The sequence below is a fragment of the Suricata suricatta genome, chromosome 5 (genome assembly GCF_006229205.1).
Source record: "Suricata suricatta isolate VVHF042 chromosome 5, meerkat_22Aug2017_6uvM2_HiC, whole genome shotgun sequence".
Classification (NCBI taxonomy): domain Eukaryota; kingdom Metazoa; phylum Chordata; class Mammalia; order Carnivora; family Herpestidae; genus Suricata; species Suricata suricatta.
The window spans coordinates 26,921,554-26,946,341 of NC_043704.1; the positions used below are offsets into that span (position 1 = coordinate 26,921,554).

General features: G+C 38.4%; 1 long non-coding RNA gene across 2 annotated transcripts in view; it reads right to left on the bottom strand.

The window, feature by feature from the left end:
• Nucleotides 1-8: 8 nt before the first annotated feature.
• Nucleotides 9-24,788, bottom strand: part of LOC115291604 — a 44,195-nt gene continuing 19,415 nt past the window's right edge. For both annotated transcript variants that reach the window (XR_003908567.1, XR_003908566.1), the window contains exons 4-6: nt 5,754-5,867; nt 3,677-3,772; nt 9-93 (exon numbers count right to left, since the gene is read on the bottom strand). This is a non-coding gene — a long non-coding RNA (uncharacterized LOC115291604). The remainder of the gene's footprint in view (nt 94-3,676; nt 3,773-5,753; nt 5,868-24,788) is intronic.

The window sequence follows — 24,788 nt, forward strand, 5'->3', positions numbered from 1 at the left end:
CCTGTCATGTGCGTAGCTGCTCCTCTGGTACAGTTCCTATGACAACCTCTCTCTGGGATATTTTTCTGCTCAGCCATAGTACTGGTGGCTCTTCTTATTGCCAAAAAAAAAAAAAAAGAAGAAGAAGAAGAAGAAAATCCGTCAAATAAAGCCTTATATAAAGGGCTTTGTTAATGGGGAATCTCGGAAAGAAGCCATGATGCTACATCAACCGAGGCAGTAAATTGCTTTAAACTGTTTTTGTTTAAATGTTATAAAGCCCCATATACACTCACTCTCTCCAACACAATAACTGAGAATGTGTACAATTAGATCTCATAGTTACCAGTCCATTGCAAAATATAAGTACAGTTTCACTTTGATGTTGGAGCTTTTTTAAAAAATCTTTTTCTTGGTATTTGTTTTGGATTTACTGTCTGTTGTAATTTGTTTTACAATACTGTGGTATGTAAACATTGGGAACTCTGTGTACACAATTTTATTCTAATCTACCTGCGCCCTAGTGACCCATTAGCATGTGAAGTCACCGAATAGAGTTAAAACCCTAAGAACTTGCCAGGTGGCATTCAAAGGTATTTTGGTCAAAATCACCTTCAAAAGCTTTATTACTGAGCATGTTAGAACTTCTAATTGGCAAAATTAGTGGAGTTTAAGTTATGTGATCTTTGGGAGTTGGGTATCTCTACCTTTGCAGGAACAACACATATATAAGTCTCTATCCAGGTCAGTAGTTCATACCAGTGGGATAGCTGGTATGGCCCTGCAGCTCTCTCAACAATGGATGATCTTGTCATCTGATCGGACCAAAAGGCCTGACCCTCCCTCCTGCAGACCATGCCTGCCTTCATCTTGGAGACAGCCTTGCATGGAGAAGCTGGGCATCATGTCAAGGGTTAAGACTGATAATATTCCAAACTTACCTAGGCTGTATGATTGTTTTCTGTCTGCTGCCTAGCAAATATTTGCTTGCTTAGAATACTGTGGTCTGAAGTGTGCTTCTTGCTACAACTGCTGGGTAAAAAGGTGGTGGGTTGGAAACACAGAGCTGACATTCCCTGTAACTACTGGACGAAGTTCAAAATTACCTGACATTCATGTAACAAAAAACTGGGTGAAGGTGATTCAAATTCTCATACTCTATTGTTCAACACAAACCTCATAATAATCCTGTATACCTGAATTTCCTCCCTCCACACTGTCATTTGTCACCATTGACAAGCTCATTGATCTCTATGTAAGTGTAGTCTATTGGTCAGAACATCATCTTGAGGCAATGTAGGAATGCTCTTGTTTTCATAACCATCATTCAGATACTAAGTGCTAGCTCCCAGACTCTTTTTTATTTTTTTCTTGTAAATAGATTTTATTTTTTAGATCAGTTTTAGGTTCATAGCAAAAGTGAGTGGAAGGTACTGAGATTTCACATTATCCGCTCATAAACACACACACGCCTCCACCACTGTCAACATCTCTCACCAGAGTGGCACATTTGTTACAACTGGTGAACCTATATTGACACATCACTATCACCTAAAGTCCATAATTTACATCAGGGTTCACTCTTGGTGTTGTATATCCTATGGATTTTGACAAATGCATAGTAACATATATCCACATTTCAGTATCATACAGAATAGTTTCAATGACCTAAAAAATGCTCTGTGTTCTACCTCTCCATCCTTCCTTTCCTTTACTCCCTGGCAACCACTGATCTTTTTATTGTCTCCATAGTTTTGCCTTTTCCAGAATATCACATAGTAGAAATCACACAGTATGTAGCCTTTGCAGATTGACTTCTTTCACTTGCTAGTATGCATTTGTGGTTCCTTCATATCTCTTCATAGCTGGATAGTTCATTTCATTTTACTGCTGAATAATATTCCATTGGCTGGATGTAACAGTTTGTGTATCTGTTCACTTATGAAAGGACATACTGATTGCTTCCAAGTTTTGGCAGTTATGAATAAAGCTCCACATCCGTTTAAAAAATTTTTTTAATTTTTTTAATGTTTTATTTACTTTTGAAAGAGACAGACAGACAGACAGACAGACAGACAAAGTACTAGCCGGGGAGGGGCAGCAAGAGAGGGAGACACAGAATCCTAAGCAGGCTCCAGGCTCCAAGCTGTCAGCATAGAGCCCCACATGGGGCTCAAATTTGTGAATTGCAAGATCAGGACTTGAGCTGAAGTCGGAGGCTTAACCCACTGAGCTACCTAGGTGCAGGTTTTTGTACAAACATAAATCTTCAACCCCTGTAGGTAAATACTAAGGAATGCTATTGCTGAATCATATGGTAAGAGTATGATTAACTTTATAAGAAACTATCAAACTGTCTTCCACCAGCAAAGAATGAGAGTTCCTGTCGCTCCAAACTCTCATCAGCAAGTGTTGTTCTGGATGTTCTGGATTTTGGCCACTGTAATAAGTGTATAGTTGTAGCTCATTATTTTTGTTTGTTTATTTGTTTGTTTGTTTTTCTCCATTTGTTTTAAATTTTTTTTGATTAAGAGAGACAGCATGTACATGTGAGCGGGGGAGGGGCAGAGAGAGAGAAAGAGAATCCTAAGCAGGCTCCAAGCTGCCAGCGTAGAGCCTGATGTGGGGCTCAAACTCATGAAACTGTGAGATCATGACCTGAGCCTAAACCAAGAGTAAGATGATTAATGGACTGAGCCACCCTGGCACCTTACTGTTGAGTTTTAAAAGTTCTTTGTATATGTCAGATAACAATCCTTTTTCAGACATATCTTTTCTAAAGATTTTCTCCAGTTTTTAATGTAGTAAAAACATGCATATTTGTTTATGCATTGGATTTATTCACCCTTTCATCCATTCAGCATGTAATATTTATGAAGCACCTGATAATTATAAGACACTGTGCCAGTGTGCAAAACGCAGAGGTAACCAACATAGGCACAGGGTTGCATTTTCCTCTAAGTCATAACAACTCACATTTTAAATCCTATAACTTGCATTCCACCTTTTGTCATTTATTCTCTGAAATACTGTGGAGCCTGTCCTCTCCTCTTTATTCCCACAGACTACCCTGATTGCTCTACTTCACATGGTAGATGCGCACACCTAACTAGTCTCATTTTAGGGTGAGAAAAATCCCTTCCAATTCTTTCTCTATGTGGGTGACAATTATCCTTCTAAAATTTAAATACAATCAGGTCATATTTTTGGTTAAAAAAAGCATGTATGACCTCCAGCTGGAACAGGCATCAGTTTCATTCCACAACACTGGAGTGTAAAAAACATTACTTCTTTTCTCTAAAATACTTAAACTAAAAAAATAAAAAATAAAAAATAATAAAATACTTAAATTATGCTGAACTCTCTGCTACTTAGTTGGCGAGAAAGTCAATTTCAGTCTTCTGTTTATTTTTTAATTTTTATTTATATTCAAGTTAGTTAACATAAAGTGTAGTCGTGGCTTCAGGAGAACCCACTGACTCATCTCTTACGTATGACACCCAGTGCTCATCCCAAACTGTGCCCTCCTCAATGCCGGTCACCAATTTAACCCATCCCCCCACCCATCCACCCCTACTTTCAGTCTTTTTATTAGGCTCATTCTTTCCACCAAGAATCTTTTGAAATTTACAAGGATCTTACAAAATATATTCAAGAATGGGCCTTCTGGTCTTATTCTACAATGATTATTACTAACCTTCACCTGGACTGTATCCAGGTGGTCCTATGAGAGTAGGTAATGTCAAGTCTAGCTCTTTAGAGGAAGAGTTTTGGCCCAGGAATAGAAAGGTCTCTGAAAGAAGGAAAAACAAAAGTTAATCACCTTCTCTGGTGGGGGAAAATAAAAATACATAAAACAGGAGAAACAAAAACACTAGTTAAAATGTCAAGTTATCCTGCCTTATGGAGAGAGTCCAAACTTCATAGTTGCAGCTACAAGATATATCTACACTTCCCAACTTCACCTTCATCCCAAGGTGTGCTGGAGCAGGTTCACAACCGCTCAAAGGAGCCAAGTGTTAATTTTTTAGGAATGTTGTGAGCCAATTGTTTAATAAAATTTTTTAATAAAAAATCAAATTACATAAATCTCACTCACTCTCCCCTCCTGCCTCCCTAGAGAGCCCTCCCATCCCATCTGAGCTCCCAAAGCACTTTAAATGTACTTGTATTACAATGAATCTGACATCGTTCCTAACTATTGTTTTCACTAAGATATCACCCAGACTATGAGTTTGTCAGTAAGATTTTTTATCTGTCCTTGTCTCCTCTGCTCCTAGCAGAGGGTCTAAAACATGGTAGGAATTCCATAACTTGTTTGGGGAGGAAGGGAGGGAATGACTTGGAGGTTAAACCTATTCCCTTCTGTATATCTTGGGATCAACCCTCTATCCACAGCACTGTTTCCTAAGTCAAGCTCTCCATGTCCAGGAGCATGAGTCCTTCCATTTTTTAATGAGTCACCACAAAAAAGGACTGGTTTCCCTCCGAAAGAGATGTGACTTCCACTCTCCAGGGCTTTCACTCTAGAGGAGGGTTAAGATACATATGGAATACAAGTAGTAAAGAAACAAAGAACCTTTAACAGTTCCCTGAGGTACAGAAAGCAAAGTAGAAGTACAACCTGACCCACCCCTCCCTTTCCATTTCAGGCTCAGGGAGCCTGGCTGGTAAACCAGTGCAGGGTTGTCTTCAACCCAATTAACATTTTGGAGGGAGGATGTAGATTTGGTAAAATCTATGGGAATGTTTTATGGGTGTGTTGATAGATGGACACAATGGACAGGAAGGTTGTTCATTGCATAGATACAACTGGGAAACACTTTTTTCATCCCTTAGAAAAGAGTGTCATGAACGTTTTAGAAAATTCGTGACAGAAATGTGTCAAATACAAAAAAAAAACCCCAAAGATTGAAAATGATTGCTTTTGATTTTAGACTATGCAACCCCAAGTACAGAACTGCTTGACCTAATTTCTGATTCCACAAACAGCTTTGGGGAAATTGTCATTGCTTTGCCCTAGTCTTCCCAGAACAAGAACCAAACATCCCTAAGGATACCAAACGACACCACCACCCCGCCGCCAAGCTGGCAATGGCAAAGACGTAGGCTATTTGCAGAGAGCACGGCCGCCTCTGCTGTGCGTGGGCAGTAAACTACCCGGGAGGTTCGTGCTGCCTGCCTGGAGACCGGGTTGCTAGGTGCCTCTGAAGTAGTGAGACCGAGAGGTGTGCATTATTCCCCCCGCACTTCTTATTTTACACTGTGACAGTTGTAGCTTGGAAACAGAAGCAAAGAATAGTGTCTATAGTGTTAGGAATAATGGCCAGCCAAGTGCCCTATGGGGCAGAAGGAACAGGGTTGAGGCTTTTATCAGGAGTGGAAGAGAAAAGTAATGTGATTTGGTTTCATCATAATTGCTTAAGCAGCCTGGGTGAGAACTAATTGTGAGTTCATCTGGCTCCAGAGAAACCCCACCTCTTCCCTTTCCAGAGTGGTACTAAAATATCAGCATTGCATCACCAGAAATCACTCCCATTGGTGGCCTTTCTTAAGGAGAGCAGCATGCTCTGTCTCTCTGAAAGCCACTGGAATCTGTATAGACCTAGGAATTTCTATCTTTCCAAGACAAATAAAATATTCCTGGCACTCACTTGTCACTTGAAAACTCAAAATGCTTGCCCATTATTATATCATAGAAGATGTGTTGTTTTAAAAATGTGGGAGTAATGAAATTCAGAGAAGGAAATGAAGGGACAAGTTACAGGCCCTACCTCACTGCATAGCCCTGCCGTTGTTGGACTCAGGGGACATTCCGGGTTTTAAAACCAGGCTGTTCACTGATAACATCTTGACACTCCTGGGCTCTCACCAGCTTCCAAGTAGCCCTAAAGAGACAAGTACTTTTGTTTTTTATGTATTTATTTTGAGAGAGAGAGAGAGAAAAGAGAGAGAAAAAGAGAGAGCATGAGCATGTGGGGGGAGGGGCAGAGACAAGGAGAGAGAGAATCCCAAGCAGGCTCTGTGCTGTCAGCCCAGAGCCCGATGTGGGGCTCGATCTCACAAATTATGAGATCATCACCTGTACCAAAATTAAGAGTAGGACACTTAACCAACTGAGCCACCCAGGCACCCAGAGACAAGTACTTTTGCTCAGAAAGTTGGTCACTTGATTCAAAAGAGCAGAGCTAACATTTTAAGTCATCGGCTAGGGCTTGGATTTCATCTAGGTTAGTAGTCCAAATTATAAATCTAGCTGAAAGCTAAGTAATGCTGCTATAATATGCTTATCTGGATTCTCTGTGAAATCTGAGAATGAGGCAAGTGGATATAGAGTAGTAGAAAGAACACAGATTCAAGTCCTGGGTTCAGTCTGAGTCCAAATCCTGACTGTGATGCCTACTAACTATCTGTAAGTTACTTGCTTCCTCTGAGTGTCAGATTCAACTGAGAAATTAGATAAGAATATCCATTCCCTTGCAGGATCTATGTAGGATGCGAAATAATATGTAAGTACCTCCACAGCACTTGGAACAGAGGGTGTACAAGATAAATGGTGACACACATCATAGTTCTGTCTCACGGTAAAAGAAAGCCTAATCTGACTGCCTCCACATACGTGACACTGCAGAGGTTACAAAGACATATCAAGTATGACTTCTGTCTTCTGAACAATCACAATTTAGTTAGATGGGGAGGGAGAGCAGCAGAGGGGGCGTAAGGACCGTCTGAAGCAAGGAACAACTACACACTGTAGAATGAGACATTTAACTATGAGGTACAAATTTGAGGCAGAGAAAGAGATTATGGAAAAGATAGAACAACATGGGTAGGGTGATGGCTTTAAGCACCGAACAGAAAAACAACCACATGTGTGATTTGCCAACCACTAAGATTTACACAGAAATCAAATTCTAGATTTAACAAAAGCAGAGAAGCAGTCTACTAAGAAGACGTTCATTTTAGCATCTGGAGGTTATGTTAGCAAAAGCAGCAAGCTCTGGGGGCTTATGCCCCAAGGTCACAATCTTGAAGAAGACCAGAGCACTTTGAAAGTTCTAAGCATGAACCTTGACTGGCCTTACCTGTGGTGGATAGGAGATGAGTGACCATCTTAATTTTGCAAGGAAAGTCAGCTTACAGTTAGAAAATGAGGAACCGAAGTAAATCATCCAACTCCATATAAGGCCCAAACTGAAGTAAGTTTAAAACGTATTACTTTAGGGTGCCTGAGTGGCTCACTCGGTTAAGCATCCTTCAGCTCAGGTCATGATCTTGAAGTCTGTGAATCTGAGTCGCTCATTGGGCTCTGTGCTGACAGCTCAGAGCCTGGAATCTGCTTCCAATTCTGTGCCTCCCTCTCTCTCTGCCCCTCCCATGCTCACGCTCTTTCTCTCTCTCTTCCTCTCTCTCAAAAATAAGTAAACATTTAAAAAAAACATTACTTTATAAAGTTAAACGATTTACTCTACTCATGACTCGCTGATCTCCCTTGTCATATATTCTTTTAAATATATGTTGGGCTTATGTCCAATTCCATAAATATGGATCAACAATAAATAGTACTTTATTTTCTGCAAATCATAGTAATTTGAATCTGCACCCCCACCCTCACAAAAATCTAACCATCATTATTGACCCCCCTCAGTGGGAGACAAGGAGAGAAAACACAATAGTGCTGATCAGGTTATGCTCATGCTTTATATCTTATCTAGATTTGCCTAAATACCATATGAACTTGAATATAAATGATGCTTTCTCCAAAAATTATCCCAAAGAAATAGAAGGAACTGTCATGTATCTGAGTCTTTACAAAGTCTTTCCTGTTACAGGAAGGGCCTGTTTAATTGATTCAAAAAGCTAATTGCACATATCTGAATAGATGGTATAGTTTTACCCCAATTTTTTTCTTAGAGATAAAAATCTACCTCTAATATTTGTACCTGATCAAAGTCTCTCCTGTTATGAGAGACCTATTCAATTATCGTGATTCAGTTTCAGTGGACATTTAAAACGCTTGTAGAAGTCAGCTAATGGAGTTAATTTAAAAAAATGCAAAAATATTTTAAAATTTGAAATTATTCCTGGAGGTATGATTTCTAAATTAATAATACTTGGATGACATTGTAGGCAATCCTTTATCCAAAATTTATATGTTGAAATCATAACCTTCAAAGTGATAGTAGGAGGTGGGGCATTTTGGAGGTGATCAGGTCATGAGGTAGAGCCTTTCATCAATGGGATTAGTGTTCTCAACAGACACTAAATCTGCCAGCACCTTGATCTTGGATTTCTCAGCTTCCAGATCCATGAGAAATAAATGTTGGTTGTTGAAGTCAGTCTATGGTACTTTTGTTATAGCAGTTTGAATGGGCAAAGATGACCCACATATGAAACAAGCCAACTGTGGAGTAAAGATGATGACTGAACGTGCACATCTGTTTTTATATTTTTCTGAAATACCACTAAAACATGAAAAATATTTTTTTTCCAAAACATCAAATCATAAGGACAAAGAATGAGGAAAGATATGATATCAAAATTTGGGGGGTGAGGGGGGAGCTGAGAAGCATTGATTACAAACAAGTTTTGGGAACTGATGCACTAGACAGCTCTGAAAATAAAATTGAAGGTAGAGCAAAAAATAAGAGGCAGTTAGAGCATTTATGGATTCAGATCCCCTATTTGCCCACTACAAAAGCCTAGAAGTTTATTTTCTAGAGAAGCTAAGCCAGTGAACTCTGGGAGAGTTGGGGGGTGCTGCAATACTAAATAGAAAACTAAGATGAGGGGATATTGAGAATGAAAATTCATCCCTGCCTCTAGCCCTCCATCTTTATCTGGCTCTCAGAATGATAGCAATCAAAGCCTTACATTCCAGAAAAACACTCAAAGATCTTTCTCTAGGGGCACCTGCGTGGCTCAGTTGGTTAAGCGGCTGACTCTTGATTTCAGCTCAGGTCATGGTCTCAGAGTTCATGAGTTCAAGCCCTGCATTAGGCTCTGTGCTGACAGTTGGAGCCTGCTTGAGTTTCTCTCTCTCTCTCTCTCTCTCTCTCTCTCTCTCCTTGCCCCTTCCTGACTCTCTCTCTTTCTCTCTCAAAATAAATAAACTTTAAAAAAAAGCTCTTTTTAGAATGAGTCCAACTCAATTCATTAAGGAAAAAATTCAAAGAGAAACCTATAAGCCTGTATTGTCCAATACAGTAGCCACTAGTCACTTGTAATGATTTACATTAAAACTTTGATTAATTAAATAAAGTAAAATTTAAGCATCAGTTCCTCAATGGCAGTAGTGATTGACACATAGTGGCTATGATATTGGACAGCGTACATAACAGAACATGCCCATCACTGAATAAAGTTATATTAGATAGCACTCTTCTAGAGAGATCTCCCTACAATAAAGCCAACGATCTCTACTATCACATTCTAAGAGTGTTTCACTCTTAAATACGTACAAACACAAAGGTCACCAGATACCTAAGATATCTTCAATATAAAAAACAGAGAATACAGTTACAGTATAAGCAAACTGGAAGAACCAGACAATACAGAGAGAAGAAAACATTTTATTACTAATATCTTCATGGAGGTAAGAGTAGGCTTTATTTCAATGAAACCAGTATAAGCTGTTTAAAAAACATCAGTAAATAAACAGAAGATATTAGAAATTTTAAAAATAACAATGGCATAAATGAAAAACTCAATAAAAGTGTCAGAAGATAAAAACTGGAGAAATCTCTCAGAAAGCCGAGCCAAAAAAAGATAAAGAATGGAAAAGAGGAGAAAAAAATGAGAAAATTAGAAGACAAGTTCACAAGGTCAACATTAGATGAAAGGAGTTCCCAAGAAACAGGACAGAGAAAATGAAGGGAGAAAGTTAATTATGAAACATTTCAAGTGTATTTCCCAGAACAGAATGACCTAAGTATGCAGACTAAAAGAGAATCCAGAGTACCCAGGCAATGACTGATAATAAACCACACCGAAGTCATGTCATTGTGAAATCTTAAAACACTAGTACAAAGGCAAGATCTGGGTGGGAGGTGGGGGGTAGATGATCACCTAAAAAGATGGAGAATGTGAATAGCTTTGGAATTTTCAACAGCATACTGGAAGTAGAAGATCGACACCTTAAAAATTCTGGGGAAAATTATTCCTCAAGATAGATGTCTCTATTCAGTCAAACTATCAGTTAAGTATGAGGAGGAATAAGGATGTTTTCAGATACTCAGTGTATCACAAATTTTACATTACCTGCACCCTCTCTCAAATAATCAAATAAAGGCTATGCTTCACAGTGGGTAGACCAAAAACAAGGAAGACATAAGACCCTGGAAACAGGAATTCTACAGGTGAGAGAGGTAGAAGAAATTATAGGATCCTGGTCAAGAGCAATTTCATGGTCATAGTTGTGGGAGGCCCTGAGGATAGCCTTTCTAGATTAGTTTAGGTGCTTCAAGGATATGCAAAGCTGAATCCTTATGATCTGAACATACTAAGAAGAGATTTAAGCAACTGGCAGATAGTTGCAGTTAGAAATACATAGAAAATGAATTTTTAAAAATTTCAGGACAATTATTCAATCCAGAAAAAATATAGTTGTGAGTGGGAGGAATAATCATACTTGTATTAATCACTGCATTCTACTAGGCATAGCTGTGAATTATAGCATTTATCATCATAATAATAATGCAATAATTTTGCTCCAACCCAAATTATGAAGTAACTATAGTAGAAAGATGGGGAGCAAAAAAAGGCATGTGACAAGAGTGAGGTATAGGTATGAGGACTAAAGAAAAATCATCATCTTCCAAAATGGGACATTTTAATACCAATAGATAATGACTGATATTTAAAAATCAAGAATAAAAATACTATTTGCAAACAGGAAGGTCATATACCCAAGAAGAAATAGAATAAAAGAGCTAAAAGTAGTTGCTTCTGAGTAAAGAGATATGGATGGGAGAGACTAAGGTTGTTTGTGTTGGTGGTGGTGGTGATGTGTATTATCCTGTTATTTTATTATTTGAACTTTCTGCACTATAGCTTTGACTTTTAAAAGATTGAGGGGGAAACTGGCACAGGGAAAAAAATCTAAACCTACTGTCCAAACAATGAATAACTATATATGTCTTTGGTGAAATTTTCCAATGATGGCATCATACTCAAATTCCTTTCATGCCTAAAGTTGCCATCTTCTCTTCTAAGCTTCCTGTGGATTTTCTGTTCTGTGTCATGATTCATGCCTCCAAACTCTTCCATTCAATTTTCCTCTGGTTCTCCCAGGTTCAACTGCCTGCATTTCTTGCTTAGACATATAAACCTAGTACCTTTAAATAGTCGTATATATTTAATCTACATCTTTAATTATAATAAAATCCTTGGGAACCAGAAGTATGTCTTATACTTCTTTGAAAACTAGCACCTGATTCTATTCTTGCAACATATTCTTGCATATGTACACACATGAATGTTTCCTGGTGAAAATGTATTGAACATAGATGATTTGACATAGTCACTTTGTACATGTCATCTAATTTATGCTAAAATAACTCTGCAAAGGGAGTTTAGTAATTGCTATCTTAAAGATGAAGTGTGGGGAAAATAAAGGACAGTGAACATTTCACCATAACTCTGAGTTGTAAGATAGCACATTTCTGTATTTTGTGTAAATGCAATGGAGCTGCTTAGAGCAGCAATCAGCTGGCAGGAAATTCCATTTCAGTCATTTCTGGATTGATTTCCTCCATTCACATTTCCAGTTGATACAGAGGTTGGGAGTGAGGCTGTCTTCTGCACTCCAACATTTTGGCTTATGTTCTCCACTGGTCCCCACTGATATTTTCACTGTCCAAGGTCACATATCTGTCCTTGAAGGAAGTTGTACTCACAACTTGCACAACGGTCTCTGTCATCTCAATTCCTCTGGCCGTGGCTCTAGATTCCCTCCTCCCTAGCATCCTGTAGCAACCCGCCAAACTAGGAGTTAACACGTAGGACCTGTGCTACCTTTATGGAAACCACCTAAACCCCCTTCCTCTTGCTGAACTCAAGGATTTGCGTGCCTAGATCCAGTTCTGTTTCCACCCCCAATACCATACCCCTAACAAAGCCCCTCATCTTTCTTTTCTTCCAGAGAAAAGAATGGGTCCCCACAATGGATCTAGTCTTTCAAAACAAAACCAAAAAAAAAAAAAAAAAAAAAAAACAAACCAAAAAAATTAAAAAAACCAAAGGAATGAAGCTGTCCACTGGCAACATCTGCTTTCCATTCAGCAACCCAAAGCCCTTGGGGCAAAGGAACACAATGGTTTGGCTACTTTCTTGGAATGGGAAAGGGAAAAATACCTTGAGCAGGGAAAACAAAGATTTTTTTTTAAATTACAGAGCAATAAAATAAAAATCCTGCCTCTAATATAAACAGAAATATACACATACAATATAAACACAGAGAAGCAGACATTCGTATAATTGTATTTATAATATACACAGTTGAATGAATGCCTGTGTGAAAAGATTTTCATTGTAAAAGCAGTAACTTTTATTACTATGACCTGTCTTATCCTCCAGTCTTCTACTATTGCCTTTGAACAACATTCCAAACCCAGGGAAAAACATGTTTATAAAACTGCAAAGGTCAAGGCCAGTAATGGAAATTGATTTTACATGCTCAGTGGAGTGTTTCTCAAACCATGGAACAGTCTAAAGGAAAAGAAATCTATTTAATTACTCGACAGTCTTTTGTAGTCCATTAAAAAAGCTCCACAATTGTCTTCCTCTCCTGAACTAACTTAACATAAATCCCTCCCATTAAAGAAGCACTTTTAGAAACTGCACAGAATGAGCCCTTCTGAAGAGGTGAAAGACTCCAGAGGATGAACTCAAACTGAGAGTAATGATTCCTACATGAAGACAAGCTGCTTCCTTTAAATGTTTTTAATGAGGCTGAAATTTTCACTCGAACTTCCTGCCCAATACCTGAGTAGTTGGTCCCTTTGAACTCGTATTTTTCTCCTTTCACTGTCTGTTTGATAAGATGTTGGGGAAGAAATCAATAGCCTCTGTTCAGGAGCAATTATGGTACATTTTCTCCTTTATTCTTTTTCAATTTCAGTCTATCATGGTCAACACTGAAAGTCGTTTTCCCACATTTCAAAGCAAATTCATGGTAATTTGAAATATGATTTTACCGTAATTAACAACTGACTGCTTTTCAAATTCTTTCTAGTTTCGGCCATTTTAGATAGGAAATGAAAAAGAAAATGGTATATAAATTAAATTCAAGGAGCTGTATATCTGACTGACTACTTGATTACACAAGCACATGTGCTTAACTTGGTAAGTCAGTACTAAAACGAGTCTTCTGGGACAATTGTTCTCCATCTAGGGGAGGTCAGCCCGCAAGTTCTCCTTAAGATCATTATGTTCATTAGATCACTAAGTGAATTAATTCCACTTAATTAAAGTTCTTGAATAAGCACATAGTTGAGCACTACTGTCTGGAATTTTAGTAGTCTTCCTAGACAAGCCATAATTAGTTAATTATGCATTAACTGTACAGTATTTATTCTAGAATAGTAACTTGGAAATAATGATAAATGGTGTGTACTACCACTGCTAGTTTGAAACAAATTATATTTCCAATGCATTTATAGCATTCTCTCCTCATACTAACACGACTTCACCATAATTGTTATGTCAAGGTAGGTTCTCATCTAAGGCTTTTTCACCTTCTTGTCTTAACTGAAATTTAATTTCTCTTGATTCCTTCCCTTGAGGTCAATTCCAGTAAGGGCTGCTTCCTTCTACTAGTCCTAAACCTACAAGAGAATTGCCATTTTCTTCTTCCAGACTGTGGTTTTCAGCTAAAAACAAAAACAAAAACCAAAAAAACCCCACAGCCTCAATACTATCCTATTCATTACTTTCATTCTCTAAGACTTTAGCACTTATATTTTGCCATGAAGTCATATAGATAACCAGTAGAAGGGTACATGGGTAGCTCAGTCAGTTGAGCATCTGACTCTTGATTTTGCCTCAGGTCATGATCCCAGGGTTGTGGGATTGAGCCCGACATCGGCAAGGAGCCTGCTTTAGATTCTCTCTCCCTTTGCCCCTCTCTCCAACTTGTGTGTGATCTCTCTCTAAAGTAAAAAAACAAAACAAAACAAAACAAAACAGTAAAGAAGTATTCATAAAAGCCCACAAATAGTCTCAAGTACAAGGGAGTAATCAATATCTTTAAATACTATTAAAAGTCTAAAGATTTTAAAGTACCTGTTAGATTAGACAATTAGGAAGTCTTTAGTAACAAAAAGAATAGTTTCAACATGGTGGTAGGGATGGCAGTCCATATCCAGTATCCAGTAGACTGAGCAGTGAATAAAAGGTCGGGAAGGTGAAATCAATAAGGATAGATCAAATTTTCAAACATTGTGTTTACATATAGAAAGAAATATATAAGACATTTATCTGGGGTAGACTACAGATCCAAAGCTAATTATTTTTAAGGGTGAGACTTGAGGACACTCACAAGAAAGCAACCAGTACAGAGAGAAGATACTTAACACACGAGCAGGAAGATACTTGAAAAAACGAGGTCTCTGAAGAGATAGGAAGGCTAACAACAGGCTATGTTAAAAGATCAGGCATGAAAAGATAAAAAGAAACTACTTCTCTGAGAAGGGAATAAAGCAAATAAAAATGGGTAAAGAGGCAACTAATTCTGCATTAGTACGTGCCATATTACATTTTCTTTCCATATGTTCTTTCATAATGTGACTGTGTTCCCTCATCAAAAGATGGTCCTACCCTTGAATGTAGGCTGTGTTTAGTGACGTGCTGGACCAGCAGAATGCAGTAGACCTCACATTCCAGGACCTCCATGACTTATGACCACATTTGGGAATACTTGATCTTGGGACCCTCCCTTTCAGACCTAGACAACATGCTGAGCAGGCATACAGAGCCACAGAACAACTGGAGAAAAAGAATTGTTATAAACCACTAAATTTTGGGGTGTTTTGGTACCCAGTCAAGGCTAATTGGAACATAGAAGAATGAGGAGTTAAGAGATTTCAAGCTTTATTTTCTCTTAGTTGAGTAGAATGCAAAATGATTTGAAACAGCAAATATGAGCTAATATGAATGACACAGATAATTGATCAGAGTCATGCAGAAAAATTATTAAACACTGTTAAGGGCTCAACTCATGTCATAAGACCTAAATCTGTGATGGCATCAACCCCCTTTATGATTTTTCTCTAGCAGCATGCAAAAGATTCATATAGGTTTGAGGTTTAGCAGTGCAAATGCACTGGGGCCGAAAAGCAAGGGGCCAACAGGGCAGAAGGTGGTGCTGAGAAAGTGGTTATACAATAATCAGTGCCAGCCAAGAGCCTACTAATACTTTAGGCACACAGTCTAGGTCCACAAAAATGTTTTAATTTCTTTTAGAATCAGAAGAAAAAATAAACTTTTAAAGTAAAAAAACTGTTATATTTACCTTTTATAAGTGCAACTGTCAAATATAACACTTTTATTCCTGTTTTTAATGTTGAAAGGAGCCCATGAACGCAAAAATCTCAGGGTCTCATGGAAGTCATTATGTGGTCCTGCCTAGGAGGAGAGGCAGACAAGATGAGGAAGAAAAAGGACACATTAAGAGTCAGAGGTTTTGAGAAAACTATTATGAATTTGTAGTCAAATTAGGACTGAAAGAAACATAAAAGGATAAGGGATTGTGACGAGGGAGTGGAATGGGAGAAGTTTAAGTTTTCAGAAAAAGAGCAGGGTCTCACTGGGGGTAAGAAGCTCCAGGATATGGTGGGAAGAGAGGTGGTTGTTGCAGCAGAAGTCAGCAAGGACCATGGTGGTTGGGAGGTTGAAAGGGTTATTAGCACTGAAGTGATTCAAGATGGTGGCAGGAGTTAGAAAGACTAGGATTTTAGATGGATGAAAACTTTTTTTTTAATTTACTTTTTTTTTGCAAGAGAGAGAGTGAGTGAGGGAGAGGGCAGAGTGAGAGAGGGGAGAGAGAATCCCAAGCAGGCTCCACTCTACAGTGTGGAACCCAATGCAGGACTGGATCTCAAGCACTGTGAGATCCTGACCTGAGGCTGATGTCAGAGTTGGACGCTTAACTGACTGAGCCACCCGGGTATCCCAGACCAAAATGTTTCACATAAAAACTGAAGTACTAGAAGAAACAAATTTTTTTTCTTAGTTGACATTTATTCACAAAATTCACATTAAGTGGAATTTTGAGAAGCTCCTCAATTTTTACAATAATAAAATATATTTCAAGTATTTTTCTACCAAAATTATTGTGAATGTTTTTTTAATTGAAATATAATTGACATAAAACATTACATTGGTTTCAAGTGTACAACATAATAATGATTTGGTATTATTATATAATGCAAAATGATCACAATGTCTAGTCAATGTCCGTCACCACACATGGTTAAAAGTTTTGGTGTGCATGTGAGGAGATCCAGATCTCTCAACAACTTTCAAATATGCAATACAGTATTATTAACTATAGTCACCATGTTGCACAGGAATGTTTTAAATTAATTTCAAATAGGAAAAGTATAAGCATGATATAAAATATAGATAGCAAAATGGAGAGACTGGTAAACAACATGTGAATAAAATTGTTTTACACAACAAACACCAAAACCAAATGACCATTCAACAAACAAGGAAAAAGTATATTTCAATTCATATGTCAGTAGAGGTCTATTTTCCTTAATATGTAAAAATTTGCAACAAAACAGTCAGAAGATAGGTAAGGGTTCTGCCCCCAGTCCCAATGTGTGAGGTTTTTTCCCACTCCACCCATCAATCCTCTGACACCAACTAGGTGTCCTACAATTCAACTCAATTCTGACACCACCCAGAGATAACATCAGATTCCACAGGTTAAGGCCTCAGTCCCACAAGACTACCCTCCACCTTAGATACCAATCACAAGCTCAGGTTAACAGTGCTTCTGACTGACCAGCTATAAATTCAAGTTCCCACAACTCCTTCCTTACGTTTGACTAATTTGCTAGAACAGCGCACAGAACTCAGGAAACCTATTTACCCACAAGATTATCATTTTATTAAAAAGAGCTATTAAAGGATATAATCAACAAGCAGATGAAGAGATATATAGGGTGAGTTCTCAAACAAAGGATCTTCAGTGCTAGTGGAGTCTGGGGCCCAGCATGGTGGCACATGGAAGAATTCTGTTTCACCAACCTGCAAGTTCTGTGAACCAACTCCCTTTGGATTTTTACAGAGGCTTCATTGCATAGGCATGATGGATGGAATCATTGGTCATTGTTGATTGATTTAATCTCTGCCCCCCCCCAACCCCCTCTCCAGAGGTCAGGGAGGTGGGACTGAAAGTGCTAACCCTATAATCACATGGCTGGTTCTTCCTGTATGTATCTGTATGTATATAGGTATATATACATACACATATGTGTGTGTATATAAAATTCTATTTACATAAAATATCTCTGGAAGGATATCCAAAAATTGATAATAGGTCCTTTCAGACAGAAGCAGTGGGGGACTGGAAGACATAAGTTGAAGACATAAGGGGAAGAAAGTAAAATAAGGAGAAGACAATTTTCATTTCACATTCTTTTTTGGTGAGGAATCACTTGTTATAGCCCTCAGAAATGTGGAAGTGTCCAGATTAGTTGAGGTAGGGTAGTGGGTGTTAGAGTAGTGTGTCATGCAACTCAAAGAAAGAGGGCTTTCTGGACGATTGGAGAGTCGAGGTTGGAAGTAACAGTGAAAGTCTAAGTGAATATGACTTCCTGGCCCAGAGATACAAATGGAGAAAGAATGGCTAGCATCATTAAAGAAAGCTGCCTGAGAAGTTATGATGTCAAAGAAAAGCCAAGTTTATATTAGAACAAGAATACAGTGAGTTCCATGAAGAGATTGAGGATGTGGTAGAGAATAGAATATTTCCAGAAAGCAGTAGAAAGGGTTGTGAGAGAGGTCAGCAGTGGGAAGCAATGAAAAGATGACTCAGAGAGGAAAAGCACATAGCAGGATGAAGAAAATAAGAGAAATGCCTAAAAAGCCTGCATTCTAGACCATGGAAAGCATGAAAGGAATTAAAAGCTAACAAAGTTCTGTGGTCTTATCAGTGTCAGTTGAGCTTAGCCCAAGGTGACCCAAATGAAATTAGCCTGGTCCAGAGTGCTGAGATTGGCACAGGCTAGAACCCACGTGTTATCAACTCTTTGGCTATGGCATTTAGTCTATGGACTCCTTGCACAGTGACCCTAATAGAAATTCGGTAAAAAAAATTCTTTCTGTGCCACCACAAAATTCAACATTAGGTTATGTGGACCACTCACATGGAGGGCCTTTCTCCAAACTTCATCATCGACTTGAAATTTCACTTTCTGGTCTATCTTTCGTACATGCTCACTCATTCACTATAAGTGAACTTGCTTTTGCCTTCACTGAGACCTCTAGTCAAGTAAGGTGAGAACCACCCTAGTGGTTCTCAACTCTGGCTGCTCAATAGAAATCACCTGGCATTCCAATAATATGGTTGGACACTGAGGGCATTATGCTAAATGAATAAGTCAGAAAGAAAGAAATATTATATAATCGCACTTATACATAGAATCTAAAACACCACCACCACCACCACCGCCACCAACACCACCACCAACAACAAAAAATGAAGAGCCAAATGTATAGAACCAGAGAACAGATTGGTGGCTGACAGGGGTGGGAAGTGGGGAGAATGGGTGAAGGTGGTCAAAGGGTACAAACTTCCAGTTGTAAGATGATTGGGGAATCTACTGTATAGCACGATGACTGTAGTTCTGTAGTGTATACTTAAAAGTGACTAATAGTGTAAATCTTAAAAGTTCTCACTACAGGGGCACCTGAGTGGCTCAGTTAAGTGTCTGACTTTTGATTTCGGCTCAGGTCATGATCTCACGGTTTGTGAGCTCAAGCCCCGTCCTGGACACTGTGTTGACACCATTGAGCCTGCTTGGGATGCTCTCTCTCCCACTCTCTCTGTCTCTCTCTGTCTCTCTCTCTTAAAATAAATAAACTAAAAAAAAAGTCCTCACTACAAAAAAAAAGGTAACTGAGAGGATAAGTGCATTAACAAACCCTACTGCAGTTATTATTTTGCAGTATATACATATATCAAATCGCCATGTTGTATATCTTAAATTTACACAATGTTATATGCCAATGTTATCTAAAAAGAAAAAGGTGGTAAAAAAGAAATCAAATGGCATGTTTTAAAACAGAAAACAAAAAACAAACAAAACCCAGATATCTAGGTTGCTCCTCCCAATCTGATTTAATTGCTAAGATAGAGACCAAAAACAATATATATATTTTAAGTTTACTTGAGAGAGAGAGAGGCATAGACGGCGGGGGGGAGGGGGAGAGAAAGAGAGAAAGAGAGAGAGAGAGAGAGAGAGAGAGAGAGAATCTGAAGCAGGCTCGCAATGTCAGTGAGGAGCCAGATGCAGGGCTGTAACTCATGAACTATGAGCTCATGACCTGACCTGAAGTCAGATGCTTAACCAACTGAACCACCCAGGTGCCCCCCAAGAATAACATTGTTTTAAGTCCCAATCTAAATTAATTGTTTGTATATAGGGACCAAGAATAACGTTTTTAAAAAATTTTTAATGTTTATATTTTTTGTGAGAGAAGAGACAGACAGAGTGTGAACAGGGGAGGGGCAGAGGGAGAGAGGGAGATACAGAATCCAGAGTAGGCTCCAGGCTCTGAGCTGTCAAAGTTGAACTCATGGTCCATGAGATCATGATCTGAGTCAAAATCAGACGCTTAACCCACTGAGCCACCCAGATGCCCCAAGAATAATATTTTTTTAAACTTCCAGGTCATTCTACATATAGCCAAGTTTGAGACCTGATTTTCTTCAATGCTTTTGTTATAAAGATAAAGAAATTGAAGGAGATGATCCAAGGTCAACCGTCTAGAAAGTGGATGGAGGGCTGGAACTCAGATCTCCTTGCTCTCAGTCTAGTATTCATACCCACCATTCATATTGCTTTGACCCATGATTCTATCCTTTCTCTTGGCTTTACTTGGCTCTTTACTGAACCTTAAAGCAGAAATCAAAAATACCAAAATGTGACCGGCATGACCTTCACATGGATCCACATATCCAGTTCCCAGCAACTGTGCAAGCCCAAACATCAACTTCGGCTCCATTGTAGGCTGCTGTGCAACGCTTGAGAAAGGCACTTAATAGTGCCACTTGCCATCACTATATAATGCATGGTCTCTAAACTCATTGAATTCTCATTCTGCACAGCCATCTTATTTCACCCTTCTTTGTTCCTTGTCATGTTACCCAGAGAGACTGCTCCAAATTTTTGCTATGCTCCTTCAATCATATGCCTTAGCTATGTACAGCCTCAGCAAGCTAAATGGTCTATTAATGGCATCTATTTCCCAAGCCTCTCCTCTGCTTGAAATCATCTGTATTTAAACCTATCCACTTATCAAGTCTCACTTTTATCCGTAATTGGATTTAACCCATCCTGTTTTTCTCTAGTACATGTTCCATCTATCCCCCCAACTCTTCTTACTTTAATCAGTCATTTATTCTCTGCTGCCTCTTTTCACTCAGCTTACAAATTTAGGAGTTTTTCCCATCCTAAGCGTAATCTTCCCTTACAATTACCACTGTATTAGTACCACGCTACTAATCACCATCTATCTTTCTTTCTTAATAAGATACTATTATCCAGGAAGGCTAGTTTAGATGAGTTTTATATTTGTAAAGCTCTTAGAAGAATACTTGACTTAAAACTTATAACTCATAAGTGATCGATTGATCTATCTTCCACCTACCTACCTACCAATCTTCTACATTATCTATCCATGATGTTTGATATCTAATTCTCTATCTATTTACTATCATCTATCTACTATAATCTATGTATCTATCTATCTGCTGTCATCTATCTGTCATCTACCTTCCCATTATTATCCAACAAAGCTGTATATATCACTCAAGGCACTGTTCAAATGTCCTCACCTCTATGAAGCCATTTCTTGATCAATTATATGACAGGCTGAATCAATGCATTCTTTCTCTCTTTTACCAAATCATTTAGAGCATGGTGAATCAGAGAATTGCTTCTGCAGTTCAAGTATCTGGTTTTGTCCTTTACTTACTATCCACTGGTGGATGAAGTTTTGGACAGGTCCCCCCCAAATATGCCACTTTAGCATAAAGATTATTTTGAGTGAGAAGTAATCAAGACTCAGCAGGTTCAGGAAAAGCTTTTTACCTTCCCTGCAATGGCCTAAAAAGAATTTAGATAGAGGACCTGCTCCAGAAAGAAGTGTCACCATAGATAACATTACGATATGAACTTGGTATGACAGACAGGGAGGAACCTAGCAAGGTCTGTTTGATCAATGTCCTCTCTGTCCCATTGCTTCTAAGTAGCCCAGGAAACATTTATTTACCAAACATTAACTCTTTCATTCTTCTTGAGGACTGCATTCCTTCCCTTTGAGGTCCCAGACCCTTAGCCCCTACTCCTTAGTTCAAGATGCCTTGCTGCCTTCTTTGCAATTTCCATGTCTGTGTGGATATCCCATATACACACTAATAAACTTGATTTTCTCTGGACAAGGTATCTCCTGTCAATTTGATTCTTAGTCCAGCTAGAAGGACTTTGAAGGGGACAGAACATTCTCATTCCCCAACAGGGCCTTGGCCTTCAGTTACGATCAGTAATACGGCAATGACAATAAGACCTAGCTCGTCAGATTGTGATGAGATGCCGTGCACAGCAGAGCACACAGATATACAGCAGGGACCAAACTGATGAAGTTTCTACAGCTATGAAGCTTCATTTCAGAGGGTGAAGTAAATAATAAATGAGTAAAAATAAATGTTGATATATAACATCTTAGCTGATCACTTATTTAGAGGTCTTCTAAGAAGGTAAAGAATGATCTGGGGTCCATTCAATGCACTGGAGAAAGAGAGCCCCTGCTGTAGCAAACAGCGTGTACAAAGGACTAGAAGAATAAAAGAAGCTGAAATGTTTGCACAACTGACATGTCCTTTTAACAGAAGTACAGCCAGTGAAGGGGAAAATAAAATAAAATTAGACAAAGTGGGCTCATAAACTATGGTAAAAAGATTTTATTGTATTTAAGTTGTAATAGAAAGAATTGAAGCATTTTAAGAGAATAAACAACATGGTCCAGTTTTTGTTTTTAAAAAATACTTTAGGGGCACCTGAATGGCTCAGTCAGTTAAGTGTCCGACTTTGGCTCAGGTCATGATCTTACAGTTTGTGTGTTCAAGCTCCACATCGGGCTCTGTGCTGTCAGCTCAGAGCTTGAAGCCTACTTCGAATACTGTGTTTCCCTCTCTCTCTGCCCCTTCCCCCCACCCCCGCACTCACATTCTGTCTCGCTCTGTCTCTAAAAAATAAAAAATAAATAAAAACAAAAATTTTTTAAATACTCTAGAAAAAATAGAAAGGAGGGAAGGAAGAAAGAGGAAAGGAAATAAGGAAGAAGGAAGGAAAAATAACGTTTTGGTTGTTTGTATAAATGAAATATGCATGTTCAGACATTAGCCTAGTACCAGGTAAGCACTTACTGTCAGATTATATCTTCCACAGGTAACACCAATATATAGCACCAATACATATCCAATCTCACATGTTCTTCTTACAATATAAGATGCTAAGTTCCGTTCCTTTGAAATGAGGTAGGCCTATGGCTCTAGCAGTAAGTAGTGAAACCATATGACTTCCAGGCTTAGTCATAAAAGGCAACAGAATTTGGCCTGTCATTAGAACTCAGCCACTATATTGTGAGGAAGCCAAGCAGCTACACAGAAGAGTCACATGAAGGTGTTCCAGCCACTGTCCAGTGAAGGTACGAGGTAACAGTTATAATTCTCCAGATACATGATTGAATGAGTAAGCCTTCATATCTAGCCTTCAGCCTTGAGCCAGTCCAACTAATGCAGAATAGAGCGTAGAGAACCTATCCCTGCTGAACCCTACCAAAATGCAAATTTGTGAGCAAATTAAATGTTATCATTGTTTTAAGTCATTAGATTTTTGGGTGGTTAATTGCATAATATTGGATAAATGGAGAAGTGGGTCTTAGTATTAATACTATGGATGCTAACTGACTATCCAATAGCCTTTCTGTTCTTCCTTCTGAAAATCAGAAGCTCAATTTTCTTTGGAGCAGAAAAATAACCAGTTATAAAAAAAACAAACCCTATTTCTCTAAATGTCTTCCAGCTAGTGGCGGACATATGATTCACCTCTGGCTAATGAAATGTAAGTGGACATTTACTATTTAAAGGCTTCCAGGAAAGCTATTGTACTCCTAACAAAAAGGGACAGATTCAGTTAGCAGGCATTTTATGCCTCCACCTTTCCTAGCTTATTGTCCCTAACTTAAATATACTAGCTAGAGCCATCCTGGTTTAATTGCTTGCCCACTGAAGTCAGACCACCTGAGTTTGAGTCTGTGTGACATCTCTGAACCTCAGTTTCCTCATTTGGAAAATTGGAATAACAACAGTCCCTATGTAACAGGGTTGTTTTAAAGGAAATAAATGAGGATAATTAAGGGGTTTTATACATATTGTATGCTGACTAAATATTAGCACAGTGAACTGTTACTGATTCTGGGCAGTCATAATCTATTCCTCCAATTTTGGTAACCATACCTTTCTCTCCAAGGCAGGACATCTGCCACTCTCAGGCTATGTTTTTTGGCTCAGACCTAACCCCAATTCCAGGTGGTACACCGGACACAGGCCTGAGCCCTTTGACTCATCACACTTCCCAGGCTCCAGGCTAATTCATTTAAGGATGGGTAAGTGACCCAATCTAAGGCAAAAATGCAACAAGACTTTTGCTGAGACTTCAAGACAGAGGCAGACATTCTCCACAGGTGGTCTTAAGGTTAAGAAGATATAAGGTCTGCAACTGCTGTAGCCGTTTTGGCCACCACAGGAAGAAAGGATGTCTCAGTACAGTGCCAAATAGGAGAGCACAGATACTGGGAGAGAGAAATGGGCCTAATGGCATCACAGGTCAGTGTGCATGACTTTCAGTTACACAATCAAATAACACCTCTTTTTACTTGAGCCAATGTGGTTTTTTTCTGCCCAAAGAAAAGAAAGAATTCTAACTCAGCTATTATTATTATTATTGAAAATTTTATTGAATAGATAATATACATAAAATTTGAGAAACATAACTGAGATGCAATATTTTAATTACTCAAAATTATGCCAAGCTGACAATTAGTTTTCCAGTTTGCATATTATGTCAGAAAAATAGGAATAAGAGGAAGCTTCTTCAACCTGATAAGAGACATATATGAAAATCCTATAGCTAGTATTACATTAATGGTGAAAGATTAATCGCAACACTACTAAAATAGGAAGGTAAGGATGTCCACTCCCACCACTTCTATTCAACATGGTACTGGAAGTTCTAACACCATAATAAGGTGAAGAAAAAAATAAAAGCCAACAGATTAGGAAGGAAGACACAAGTCTGTTTATTCACAAATGATGTACTCATTTATGTAAAAATCCTAAAGCTACAACAACTAAAACTGAGTTTAGTAAGATAGCAAAGTCAATACACAAAGAACAATTCTATTTCTACAAATTAGTATGAGCAATTAGAAATTGAGATTAAAATTTACCATTTACAATAGCATCAAAATTATGAAATGCTTAAGAATATGTTTGATAAAAGATGTTTATGAAT